Source organism: Ursus maritimus, unplaced genomic scaffold (genome assembly GCF_017311325.1).
Source record: "Ursus maritimus isolate PB19 unplaced genomic scaffold, ASM1731132v1 scaffold_15, whole genome shotgun sequence".
NCBI lineage: Eukaryota > Metazoa > Chordata > Mammalia > Carnivora > Ursidae > Ursus > Ursus maritimus.
In genome coordinates, this window is record NW_024423897.1 from 22,536,587 (window position 1) to 22,550,872 (window position 14,286).

Genomic DNA, 14,286 nt, shown 5'->3' on the forward strand with positions numbered 1-14,286 from the left:
TAGCACCATGCGATAACTATGATTATTTGTCCCATTTTACAGACAGGCAAACGGAAGCACGGACACAGCCACTTATCCAAGATCACACAGTTCCTAAGTGGAGGATTCAGAACCCGACAGCAGCCTGCGAGACTAAAGTCTGAACCGTGGTGCTCTCCTGCCGCGGGCTACCGTCTCCTGGAATACTCCGACTTCGCGGCCTCGTCAGCAACCTGCTCGCTGCAGTGCAGACTCGTGGCCTCCTGCCCTCCTGTCAGCACTTGGGGGGACACTGAGTCCTCTGACAACCTGATGAAACCTCCAGACTCTCTCTCCAGAAAAAGAATGCAGAGGAATGCCGACACATGGTGGTGCATGATCTCAGGGGCACACAGACTCCTGCACTGGTGAGAATGGATGAGTCAAGATCATAGGATACACAGGATCAAGAAATATAGGAGGTGGCAGAGGAAGAGGACTCCCCCAAGCCCTTCGGGATGCCTCCTATCTGTAAACATGAAGCCTAAACTCACAGCTGGTTAAGTTCATAGGCGTGGGCACGAAGCCGGGCTCAGGGCCTCGCCATCCCTTCAGGGCTGGGAGAAGCGGAGAAATCACGACATACAATAGCCCTCGCCTCTGCACCCACTGGGTGTGACTCACAGCTCCCAGCTGCTGGGCAGACGGCGCACAGCTGGGCCGTGGCATCTGGACGGGGGTGGCATCACTAAGCATACCAGCCCAGCCTCTTGCCCAACCCCCAAGTCAGCCCCCCGTGAGCCCACCTCACTATACACCAGCCCCGGCTTTGTCCTAACTCCATAGCTCTGAGTGTTTCCTAAGGGGACCCCTCCATAGCCCCTGCCCAGCTTCCACGCCAGCCAGAGCCCAGGCAGTCGGAAGTCAAGACGACAGCCCCTTTGCAAGGCACCAGAAGACTCCAAGGCTCCAGGGCCAAATCTTCTGCCGTCTCACTGCATGGACCTTACGTAGGCCCCTCCCACCTCTCAGAACCTCAGTTCCACCAATTGTGAAATGGGGAGCCCACCCTATCAAGTCCTTCCCAGCTCAAAGCCCGGAGTATATAAACAGCAGCATGACAAACTTCACGGAGCCCTGGGATCCTGCTTTCAGGAAGTTACATAAACATCCTTCAGAGAAACAAAAGTCAAACCTAAAGACCACTTTTTTTTTTATAAAGGATATCAAGAAGCCCTTTTTATAGTCCAACTTCCCCCATCCTATTTCCATTGTTCCAGATATCCTCTCAGGACCTAGAAAACACACTTGGTTTCCGTCTGGGGTCTGGGCTTCTTGGTGTTCTTCCCTTGAACGCTGCCCCGCCTCTCTTTGGCAGCTTTCTCCCCAGGACACACCCGTCTCTGCCCCCAGCATTGCTCTGGGCTACCCTGAGGGCAATGGCTACCCAGACTGCTTGAGATGGGGTGGGGGCAGGGACAGTGTTCGGGAAACAAACCCTTCCCTGGTCAGAACAGAGACAGCTCTGGGTTCTGGTCCCAATCATGACACCGTGTGTGGCCTGCGTGGGCAAGTCCCCGCTCCTTGGTTCCCCACTGAGAAATGAAGAGGCTCCCACACTGTGTCAGGAAAGCCCTCCAGCTCCTGGGCTCCTTGGGGACACCGGGATGGAAAAGAACAGCAGGCTACACAGTGGGCTCTGACCTTGACCCCCATTCTCACCCCTTCTGCTAGAACCAGAGGAGACCCACTCTTCTCTCTCTGATTTTGTCTCTTGCCCCAGCTGTGGGATCCTGAACTCAGCACTGAGTGAGTCTCTGTGTCCCTCAAATGGCCGTCCAGACCACAAGAAAAATGACAGCGTCTGCAGTGAAGGCCCCAATGTGGAGGCTTCAGCCCTAATCACCCCAACACACTCCTATCACCTCCACCAAAACCTAAGTCACTCATTTGATAGTATATACATTGCTGCATCTTTAAACCAATCTACGTTGCCCCAGCTAAACAAACACTCCAAGACAATCCCCCACCTCCCTTCTTCCAAAGAGATTGTGCTTCTAAGCAGCCCTACAGAAGTCTGTAGAATTCCTAGATCTACCGCCTTATGGCTGTAAGGCCTCAGTATTTTCATCTAAAAAATGGTGACAGTAATAGCGCCTGCTTTATAGGGTTATGCCTAGTAAGCACTGATAAGCTCTCAAAAAAGGCTGAGTGGCAATTACATGATCATCGTCATTAAAATTACTGAGATGCTTACCACTGCAGGGCTGGCGACAGTTAAGGCCCCTTAGCCCTCTCAGACCACGCCTGACCACTGCAATCGCACACACATGCATGTGCCCTCACCCCCCCGCACACGGCTTCTCTGAAGCAGGACCCACACTCTGCCTGACTCCAGCCCCAGAACACAGCTGCCTTGTTCCTGGCATCCACCTTTGCCAAGGGTGGCGAAGTACGCTGAGAGCCCAAGGACAGAAGCATTTTTTTTTTTTTTTAATTATCTAACCAGGGGCGCCTGGGTGGCTCAGTCGGTTAAGCAGCTGCCTTCGGCTCAGGTCATGATCCCAGGGTCCTGGGATCGAGCCCCGCATTGGGCTCCCTGCTTCTCCCTCTCCTTCTGCCTGCCGCTCTGCCTACACGTGCTCACTTTCTCTCTCTCTCTGTCAAATACATAAATAAATAATCTTAAAAAAAATGATCTAACCAAGTGTTTCTTGAACTTGAGCATGCACCTGAGTCACTTGGAGGCTTCTTAAAACAGACTGTGGATTCCCTCCTTCCCCATCGATCCCAGTTTCTGATTCAGTAGGTCGGGGGTGGGGCCAGATAATTTGCATCCTCGGCAAGTTCCCAGGTAATGCTGATGCCACCAGTCCAGATAGGAACTTTGAGGGCCACTGACTTCACCTGCAGGTGAATCAGGAAGAGCTCTCACGAGTATGCGACACTAAGACGACTGTGAAAGCACGAGCAGGAGCTGCCTGGACGTAAGGAGAGGAGGAAGGGAATCTGGGCAGAGAGGGAAGCATGAGTGAAGGCCCTGGGATGATGACACTCATTTCTCCTCACCTGGCCTCTGCCTGGGCAGGTAGCGCAGACCAGAGGTGGCTGCCACTGAGTCATTACAGCAGACCTCTGCTGCCCGCCCGCCACCCAAGACCTGCCCAGACAGGTCGACCCATGGCCGGCCTAGGGGAGATGAGGAGCCCCGCCCTGCCTCTTACAGCCAGGCCTCAGGTGTGCAGGAGGCCAGAGTCTCCCAGTGCTGGGAGGTGCTCCACACCTCCAGATCCGACCCCCTCCATCCTGGCTGGCTCTGAGTGTTTCCACACTTCCCGGGCCTCCCAGAACAAGTCAGTGGCGGCTGGCCGGAGCAGCCCCTCCGAAACCAGCCCTGTGATGGTCACTCCCGGAGTCTTCACCTCCCCAGGCTGAGCCATCCGCTTCGCCAAGCCCTCGCCACCCCATCTCACAGGGCGGTGACACTAGCGCCTCCCTCCTGCGGCGGCTGGGAGGATGACCTGAGCTCCATGGGCAAAAACAGCATCGCCAACTACAACAACAATCATAACGAACACGGACTGAGCCTGCACTCAAGCGCTTTCCCTGCACTATCTTTCTAAATGCTACGCGATGGGGACAATTACTATCCCCGTTGTACAGATGAAGACACTAAAGAGCTTGCCCAAGGTCTCACGGGTCGGAGATGGCCCGGCAAGGGTCTGAACCCAGACTATCCGGCTCCAGCCTCTGCTCTGTCTGTATCCTACTCAGCTGCCTCAAGACCTACCCCAGGGTCGCCTCTCCCTGCCATCATCCTAGCCCCGTTCCCAGGCCACAGGGAGCCTAGGCGGGAGGCCTCTGGAGGCTCCAGCGCACGGTGTGCACAATCTGGGGTATGGGCCCCTCTTCTTGAGGATGGCCACAGGACCTGCCAGCCAGGCCAACTTATCTGACACGAGTTTTGGCCACCATTCCACATGACCACCAGAGAGGAAACTGGGCCTACGAAACTTGAGCACCTCAACCTTGATGAAAGGGGGGAAGAGGAACAACAGGTGTAAGAGAAGAAACCCTGTCGGGCTTCCTGGATAAGAATGCCAGCTCCCACACCCCACACAAATTGCCCTGACTCTCTGGACCTCGGTTTCCTCTTCCGAACAAGCCTCCTCAGGCTACTAGAACAGAAAGTTCAGGAACTCAAACTCCAAGGATTCTTCCCTCCGTCTCTGAAAGGACAGACCATCCCCTGGGTATAAACAATAATAATCCCCACTATTATCCTTGAAGAGCTCTTACTGACGGGGCTCTTACTCTGGGTAAGGCATCGATCTGTCCAACTCTCTTAGCAAAACAGGACGATTCCTATCCTTATTTTGCAGTTGAGAAAACCAATGCCCAAAAGGGATTTAAGATTTAGGTAATTTGCTCCAGATCTCACAGCTAATGGTGGCAGAGCTGGGATTCGAACCCACAACTTTTGACTCCACTCTGCAATGCCACCCACCCCCACTGTATAGAAATGGCCCGCGTGCAGGGCCTGCCTCCAAAGCATGGAGCCTAGAAGAAATGAGACGTGTCCTTAAGAAGTCAGAATTCAAAGCCAGGTGTGCCAAGGGCCCAGCGAGGGGACCATATAACAGGCTCTGCCCATGTAAAAGCAGGGAGCAGGTAATGCCAGCTCTGTGGCATTGGGGATGACTGTATGGAAGAGGTAACACTGGAGCTGGGCCCTGGTTGGGGAGGACTGGGGGCGGGGGGTGATGAGGGGACGTGACCGGCAGGCCACATCCTCACCAGGAGCAGAGATGCACAGGCAGGAAGGGACGGGCGCACGCAGGGGAGGAAAAGAGGCAGGTTCTTCTTGAGGGCTGAGGGGGGAATGGAGATGGGGCACAGGGTCACATCGTGGGCTACTCCCCAGACCTTGCCCTCAAATAAATAAATGCTCTTTTGCTATGTATATTTTAAAGTTAGATTAATCCAATCTGTATCAAGAAATAGAACAGGGAGAAATAGAAAGGGCTAGGAGGCAACTTAATATAAACTCCCCTCCATCTAGAAAAGAGCTTTGGTCCCCTCTGTGTCTCCTTTGGTGGCAGACTGGCTCTGGTCCAGAGGCCACACAGTCCTAGACATTCCTGTCCATCCCTTCTACCAGGCTCCAAGGCTCCAAGCTGAAGTTGATGGGCAGAACTTTCTAAGAGCCCCTCAGGCAGGATAAAGTGCCTCTGCTGATGACGACCCCCCACCCCAGACCAGGAGACCCTGCTTTAACCTTTACTGCAGGGAAGGAGGGGGACGGTCCTGCCCCCACCCACGCCCTCCCACTCCTCACTTTCAAACCCACAAGCCCTCTCCTCCAATTCCTACTGATTCAGACTGATTCATAATTCAGCCTTCTTTCCACACATTTGAGGAAAGAGAGACTGAACCCATTTCACAGACTGGGAAATGGAAAGCAGAAGGTTCCAGTCGTCTGTGAAACCACAGTTCCCGGCAGCTTGGGCTCCGGCAGCTGACCCAGACGTCCCGAGGGGCCCCTGGAAGGTCAGCTGTGCTGAGTGTATTCCACGGGATAAGGACTCTCCCAGGCAGAGCACTGCAGGCCAGGCAAGTATGGGGAACTTCCCAAGAAGCACGGGAAGGGGCAGCCCTGAAGAGCTATGAGAAAAACGGGGTGGAAGTGGGCCCAGCACCACCCCAGCTGAACTGAGAGCGGTCACCCAGGCCTGACCCTTCTGGTACACGCCCTCGGCACCCTCTCCCCCTCTCCGATCTCACTGCATACCTTTAGCAATGGAGACTTTCCCTCCTCCCCAGGCGTCCTATTCCCCCCATCCTATTCCCCAGCCTCCTATCACCCTTGGTGCTGTCTCTGGCCTCGGGAGGCACAGGACAAGGCTGTGCCCTCTGCCCACAGAGAGCCTTGCAGGGGTTCAAAAGCGGTGACACTGCCACTTAAGGGTCCTTCCCCAAACCTTCGGTCACCCGTAATGATCCCGATCCCCAAGGCAGCTACTAAGTCCTGCAGATTCCTCCTCCTTTCCTCAGCCCCATGGCCTGCGTCAGGCTTTGGTCAGCTCTCCGCTGGACCACAATTTACCATCACCTCTGAGCGGGTCTCAACGCCACCCATCTTGCCATCATCTTTGGCCAAATGACCTCTGAGAGGAACAGCACACTATGGCAGAAACAGTTCCGGCCTGCGTTCCAAACAGCTCTGCAAGTGACTCAACCCCTCTGAGCCTCCATTTCCCCATCTGAAAATGGGGCAGGGGTGGGGGTTCCCAGCGGCAGCAGCTACTTTGCAGGGGTATTGTGAGATTTCGATGGAGCGTCTGTAAGGAGCCTGGCACGAGACACAGTAACAGGCATCAACTCAACGAGCTGCTTTACAACCCTCTGTCCTCTCCACCAGCTACAGAATAAAATCCAAACTCCTGAGCAGGATGATGCAAACACCCCACAACCCAATCTTGCCTCCCACTGCCCCCCTTCCCCTAGCCTGCATCCTCACAAACACTTCCTCCCCCAGGAAGCCCTGCCGACGTTAACAACCAAAAGAGCTTTTCCCCTCTACTGACCTTCCAAAACCCATCTATCACTGACCACGTCCTGCCTCTTTACCATCACAGATCCAGATCCTCATCTTCCCTCCCCCATCAGACCAGCAGCCTCTCTACTGAGAAACAAGCAGCACCTCACCCCATTTCATTTCCCCATCACCCCACTCCGCAGACAGTTTCCATACATATTTAACAAATTACCCTAATGTTCCATTTCACGTAAAGCACGTCCAAGTCCTCCAAACAGTTCAGATATTTCAAGCCATACCCCAAACCAAATTCCAAGCCAGCAGAAGTCTGCCCAATCTCTAGGGACTTGCAGGCCTGGCTTTGGTCCCAAAGCATGGAAGACAGGTAGAGCAGACCCAAAGCCCAGGGCAGACACAGCTCAGGGCTGCTGAGACTAGAGCCCGTTGCTACGTTTCTCAGATGCAGAGTCTCTCAGTTGGCCACTGGGCCAACCCCCAGTCTATGGTTCCATAACTGACCACATCCTCAACTTGTGATTTAAAACTGTTTCTTGCATGCCCCTTGTTGACAAGAGGTTCACTATCCATCTTTTCTTGCTTCCTGGCTCCATCCCTTCACCTGTTGATTCTCCCTGAGGCCTCTCTTCCTGTTGTGATCATGACGATAAGGACCAGCTGGCCACATGCCACGGGTCATCTCCATTCCTCAGGACTCCTTTCAGCCATCCAGCCCCTCCACTCATTGCCCCACATTTCTGAGTCCCCTCAAAGTCCAGCTAGTAGGGGAATTTCCACTCTTGTTCCTACAGGCTAACAGTGATCTGTCCGCCCAAGAGGGCCCCCTGTTCGTGAAGTCTAGCAAAGGCCTACAGACCCTGCAAATCCCAGATACAGTGCTGGCACAGCCCTCAGGGCAGCTAGAACGGTAACGCACGAACTCACATCTCCTAAGAACTTTTGTTACCTACCCCACTCCATTGCTTTAAGATGTCATTTATTACCCAGCAAGTTGTTTTCCGTTAAAAAAAAAAAATTACTGGCGTCCCACAGTCAGAGCCTGATCGGCAGTCATGAGATGGTACCCCAACTAAAAGATTGGGCCAGCACAGGGCATTAAAGCCAGTGGGAGTCTGGGTCACCCCACACATTCACTCACGGGCCTACACGTGTCCCAGGCTCAGAAACCCCATCACACATTCATTTTCCAATAGGATTCTGTAATCCTGACACTGGTTCAAAGTCCACCCACCATGCCTGTCTTCAGGGACTTTTGGGGTTGGAGTACCTAGAACAGCGCACTAGTTTATCAATAAGGACCCTACTGATGATTCACACAAGAGGACACCTGGGATATAAATCCCTTGGCCTTCTGTCTCCTGTCGCCCCAAGGGCTCCACTTCTTGGCCCTACCTCTGCCCCCTGCTGATCCGAAAGTGACCTGGTCTGAATGGAGATGAAAGGCTCTGCCGTCCCCTGGGTGCTGGAGAGAGGCCTGTTGACAAAGCCACCAGCTGTCCCTAGCTGGAGCCAGGGAGACCGGCTCCTCCCTGCACCACCCGCACTGGGAAAGCATTCCTGCCATGGACCCAGCCAGCAACAGAAGTTGGACCATCGCAGAGCTCCAGGCCCGGGAGCCAGTGGACTTCCCTTCTGCTCCAGCTGCCCACAATAACAAGGGCCAGGGCACCAGATCTCACCCTCACCAGTACCAGGCAGAAGGAGCATCACCTAGGGGTAAGGGGAATGGGGAAAGCGGACAAGTGTCCTCATAATTTGAACTGAAAATGACACTGTGAGCTCAGTCACAGCAGGACCTTCTAGAGCTCTGTAGCTGAGACTCAGGCTGGGGGAGGAGAGCGAAATCCAAGCTCCACCACTTCCCACCTGTGTGACCTTCACCGTGCTGTGCCTCAGTTGCGCGCTTGATGAGATGCGGTTAATAGTAACGGGGGAGAATTGAGTAAAATAATGTATGTAAAGCAATTGGCCCAGTGCCTGGCACGCAGTACACAGGCAGTAAATACTTGTTGAATACAAACAGGCCACCCTTCACTGAGGTACCACAGGTTCTCATTTCACCCTTATTCTAGAAGATACTATATTTTCCCCATTTTACAGGTAAGGAAACTGAGGTGAGGGGAAGGTAAGGAACCAGCCCAAGGTCACAGAGCCGGGAAGTGACAGACACCCAGGGCAGTCTGCACCTCAGACCAGGGGGCAGGCCATTCTGAATGACTGGGGGTTGGCGGGGAGGAGCACGGCGCTGGGGCTAGACGGGGGGTGGGGTTCGGGATCTCCCGGGCCTGGCGTGGCTCCTGGTTGACCCGTGTGCTCGAATCCGGGAAAGCAGAGCCAGGAGGCCAGTCCCCAGACTCCCGGCCTGTCCCAGAGCCCACGCGTCCACCGGTGCCCCCTCCTCACCCCGTCCCAGGGTGTTCAAGAGCAGCGTTCAAAACGGAGTCTCCTCGCTCCGAGAACCCGAGGGAGGAAGGGAGTTAGAGACCAGGCCGCGCACAGTCCCGAGAAAACCGGTCCGGCTGCCTTCCCCTGCCCCGAGCGGGGACCCGGCCTCTAACCCCCCTCCCTCGCCAGACAAAAGTTTCCCCTGTTCGGGAGGAGGGGAGGGGGAGGGGGCATTCCTCGTGAGTGACATTATCCGTGACCTACAGCTGCCGCGCTGCCCTCGCCCGCACCCTAGCCTGCCCCCGGCCCCCGCGCGGCCCCCCACCCCTTTGTCCTCCCACCCCGGTGCGCGGGGCCCCGGCAGACTTGGCTCGCCCGCCCGGCGCCCGCCCGCACTAAACTTGCGCCGGCGGCCGCTTGGGCCCCGCGCGGCCTGCACGCCCGGCTCGGGCCCCGCCGGCCCGGCGACAGGGGACTGGCTGGCCCCGGCCCTCCCAGCCTCTTACCTGCCCAGGCTGGGGCGCCCCCCGGGGCAGGAGGTGCTCCCGGCGAGCCGCGGGACGCCTGGGTTCCCCCCGGCCGTGCGGGCGCCGCCGGGCTCTGGCCCCGGCCGGGGTTAACCCCTCGCCGGCCGCCACCCGTCGCTCCCACCCCCGCTCCACGCCGCAGCCGCCGCCACCGCCCGCTCAGCCTCCCGCCCGCTGTCCCCCTCCCCCTCCCGCCCGGTGCCCAGCCCCCAGTCCCGGCCCCCGGCACTGCGCTGGGGCAGCTCGCAGTCACCCCCCCCCCCGCCTCGCGGTCCCGCGGCGGGGAGGTGGGGGTCTCCCCGAAGACTGGAAGTTGGGGCGCGCTGCCCCGCGCCCCGCAGGCCGGTCGGACACAGAGGGGCGAGCCCGCGCGCCCAGGGCCCCCGGCCCGTCTCCCCTTCCCCTCGCCCGCCACGGCGCCTACCTCCCCGAATCGCGGCCGTGGGAGCGGGGTTCGATCCCGTGATGGAGCGTGGGTGCCCGCCCGAGATCGGCTCCGGAGGCCCGGGCGGCCGGCGGGCGTGCGGCGAGCGCCCCGGGGCGGGGGCCGGGGCGGGACCGGGCGCCGCTATCGGGGCTGGATTTCTCGGCTTCCACCCGGATTCTTCCTCGGCTCTCCCGGCCGATTCGGTGCTGCTCGGCGACCACGTGACGCGGGCTGCCTTTGACCCCTGTCTCCGAGCGGGTAGGGGGCGGGGGCCAGAGGGGGTGTCAGATGCGGGACCCACGAGGGCCCTGGGCGGCTGCCGGGCGTCCGGATGGCGGTGACCCCCGGGGAAACAAAGCCCTGGGGAAGCCAACAAGTTATTCGAGGTCAAAGAGGGAACAGCGCTGGGGGTCGGGGAGGCTCCTGAGAAAATGAGGGAGACAAAGACTCGCGCCCACCGCGCCGCCGGGGGCCCCGGGAAGCGCCCTGGACAGGCCAAGGGGGGCCTCCCGGCTGTGCCGCCGCTGGGCTTATGACAACCCTCCAGGGCCTCCCCAGACGGCTCCCCAGACAACCAGGTCTCTGCCAGAGTGACCCCCACCCCACCCCACCCCACCTTTGCCCTGACTCTCGAAAACCCCTTTATTTCCTTTATCGTGATTATCTGGTTCATTTACTGGTCTCATTGTTTACTAGAATGTCATCTCCCCCAACAAGTTGTTCCCAGCTGAATCCCCAGCGCCTGGCCCAGAACTGGCAGATGAAGGCGTGGAAGACCTTTACAGATTTCTTCTCCCACTGAGCCTCAGTTTCCCATCCCTGGTGTCATTTCAACCATCTCAAGGATCCTGCAAGTTAGGCAAGACTATAGTGGCCGTCCTCATTAAATGATTGGGGACAATGAGGCCCAGAGAGATGAGATGATTTCTGGGCATTTCATAGAGAGCTGAGTGGAGTCTGTGCTCAAATCTGACTGCTCTAGACAGAGGGGCTTTTTGCCTCCTCTGAACCAACGGGAATAAGGAGAGATGGGGCAGGGGAGGGGAGGGGGGCTTAGTGAGCCTTCAGGAACTTGCTAATGATGTGGAATTTGGAAAACAGTAGATTGGTAGTTTCCTAAGGATCTTCTGAGGCTCACAATTAACTGTAGGAACCAGGTTCAAAAAGCACATGAGCAACCAGAGCAGAGCCAAGAGAGGTAGAAGGGCCAAACTGGACCCATGACAATAGGAGAGACTCATTCCCATTCCCCTAAAGGGCAACTTTGTCCTGGGGGGAGGGGTTTTCAGCCAGCCCACTCCTGTCTCAGAGGGGGAAAGACACTCAGCCTGAACAAGAAGAGATGCTGGGGGATGGGACTGGGTTCCTGACTTCTAGATGTGCCCAAGTGACAGCTTTGGATGGAGTACCATCAGATAGGAATGAGCCTAATAGTGGTGGTCCTGGGCCCAAACTGCAGGCCATGTTCAAAGAGGGGCTTGTAACTTCTTAGTGCCTACTCCAGCCCTGCCACCAGTTTGGCCAAGGAAATCAGCATCCACCAGCAAAGTATCCTTTATAATCTATGTTCTTGTCGTCAATGATCTGAAAGTCCTTGAATATGCCCTGAGTCTCAGGCAGGTTAAACAAGCCCCCTAGAAACTTACTCATGCTAATCTCTGCTTTAGAAGCCCATTTCCATCCACAGGAGGCCCTGTGAGCATCTTCTCTGTGCCAGGCACAGAGCTCCTGGTAAGGGAGAAGCAGGGTTGAAAGAGACATGCGCCTACACTCAGGAAGTGTATAGGCATGTTCGGAGATGATCCGCATGTCCTTCCTGGTGCCCAGGGGCTGGCTAAGCTGGGGGCCTGCTGGGGAGGCCCAGGGCAAATGCTATGGCCTACAGCACGAGGGGAGCAGAATGAAGGAGCTTTTGGGAGACCCAGCGTCAGAGCAGGACAGGACGAATGGGTGAGACTGGGGTGGAGAAAAGGACATGCTCTGCGCAAGGAACGGCCTGTGCAAAGGCCACATTGAAAGTGCTCAGGAAAAGCGGAGTGTTGCATGGGTGGGAGGCAGGGGGCAGGAGGAGAAGGGCGGAAGTAGCAGGAAGGAAAGACTGAGCAAGAAAACTGGAGAGGTGGCTTAGGAGCAGATTATAGGTGACCTCTTGGGAGAAGCTCCACAGATCGGACATTATCTTTAGGGCCTGAGGAGCCAGAAGGCTATAAGGTGAAGGAGGTGGGAAGAACCATGCTGTGAGAGGGTGGAGGGGAAGGGAGGCCAGTCAGGTCACAGAGCCATCATGCTCCTGCCCAGGCTGATTGAGATGCAACATCTCATCAATGATGCAAATCCAAACCACGGGGGGGGGGGGGGGGGGGGGGGGGCAGGAGTGAGCTGGGGTAACTCCCCATCACTGAGAGCTACCTCTTCCTACTCTTTTCACGTCTTCAGAGTTGCTGTTCACCAAGCTGGCCTCAAGACCTCCAGCTCAATGTCGCCCAGAAAGCGGGTAAGGAGGCAAGGCCCGGGCCCCACCCAGGGAATTTGCCTCCATGGGACGATGTGAAGTTGACCTGCATTTCTAACCACACCCCAGGAAGTTCTGAGAAAGACTGTTGAGATGCCCTGCTCCCCTATCCCCTCAGGATCCACCCACACCTCTCAAAGACTGTCTTTGTGCTGACAACTCCCCCTGCCCAGATCCTCTCCTCAGATCCAGGTGGCCTCTCCACTGCCTACTTGATATGTCCTTTGGCTGTCCCAAGGTCACCTTTATCCGACTCTGCAAGTCAGAGGCTGAGCTCATTTCTTCCACCCAGATCTGCCTCTCCCCCTCCTCCTGTGTCCCCAACTCACATGTCCAGTCCAGAAATCTGACACCAGCCCCTGGTCCCTGCATCCCATCCAAGAGCCAGTCCCATTGGTTCTGCCTCCAGATTTTTATAAAATCTAATGCAACCCCATTTTTTCTTCTTCACCATTGCCAGCCTCGTCCAAGCTGCCATCTTGTCTCCACCATGGTCCGTGTTCACAGTCTCTTAATTGCTCTCTCCCCCTCCCTCCCACTTTGATCCCTCTGATGCAAACTCATCGTGCTCATTTCCTACTTAAAACTACCAGTGGCTTTCCATTGATTTTAGGATAAATTCTCTGCCCTGATGTCCAACCTCACCTCTTGTCCTAAGGTGGTATGCCTCACCTTCCCCTTTACCCAACTAATTCTGTGATAAGAGTGTGGACTCAGCCAGACTGCCACGTTTGAATGCTGGCCTTTCCACTTATAAGCTGTGTGACCTTGGGCCTGTTTGTCAACATTTCTGTACTCAGCTTCCTTATCTCTAAAATGGGACCATAACACTATTGTAGTTCCTGGGATCTTTGTGAGAATTAAATGAGTTAAATACGTCAAGCCCTCAGGGTGGTTTCCATCACATATATGTGACATAGTCCGTCATCCATGTGTTAGTTTTCATTGTGATCCTTTAGATCTCGGGCTAAATTTCATTTCTTCCTGGGGCCTTCCCTACACCTCTAATCCAGACCAGGCTTCCTGGTCTACATGTCTCATCCCCCTCTTCATCCCCCTTGTAGTTACTTGTCCAGGGAACATCTCTCCCCGTAGCACGTAAGCTCTGTGTGGGCAGGCCCTCGTTTGGCTCAGACACCACCCAGCCCCACGGCCCTGCTCGGCACCAGGCACAGGGTAGGCAACTCGCACACATTCGCTAACGAAACAGATTGAAATGAGATTCAACAGATTCAGCACCAAATAGATACTGTCTACCTACAAAATGCGCACCAATGGTACTTTATTCATTATTTTATTTGACTTTTTTTTTTAATTTAGAGGGAGAGAGCACCGTGCCTTGGGGGTGGGGAGGGACGGACGTGTGTAGGGGAGTAGCAAAGGGAGAGGGAGAGAATCTGAAGCAGACTCTCCACTGAGCACAGGAGCATCGATCTCACCACCCTGCGATCAAGACCTGATCTCACCACCCTGCGATCAAGACCTGAGCTGAAATCGAGAGTCAAACGCTTAACCAACTGAGCCACCCAGGAGCCCCTATTTGACATTTTTTAGTGCCTCTCCTATAGTCTTCCTCATGCCATTCTTATGGGGGAGGACAAGTAGGGCGACACAGAGATGAACAAGCAGAGGTGGCCCTTCCCCGGGGAGGAATGCACAGTCCACTACAGAGAAGACAAGTAAATGCAATAAGAGTGTGTTGTTACACTGGCCTGTAACAATTTTGTTCCCCCCACCAGAGGTCTTTGAAACAAGAAAGAGTGAAAGTAACTGAAAACAGACACAGTTGCTGACGGTAGCCAGCATCCCCAATTCCCGGTAGGGTTGTCTTTAGAGCAGGAAAGGTAGGTCCTGTCCTAAGGGCATTCAGGCCACCTCCTCTCCTCCTCTTCCTCTGTCTGGAGACCTCTTATTCAGCCTT

General features: G+C 55.8%; 1 protein-coding gene across 1 annotated transcript in view; it reads right to left on the bottom strand.

Moving 5' to 3' along the window:
* NDST1 (N-deacetylase and N-sulfotransferase 1) overlaps positions 1–9,968 on the bottom strand; it is a 58,444-nt gene extending 48,476 nt beyond the window's left edge. Inside the window, exon 1 of the mRNA XM_040630401.1 lies at positions 9,851–9,968. The gene's annotated coding sequence lies outside the window, so the exon portion shown is untranslated. The remainder of the gene's footprint in view (positions 1–9,850) is intronic.
* Positions 9,969–14,286: the final 4,318 nt, after the last annotated feature.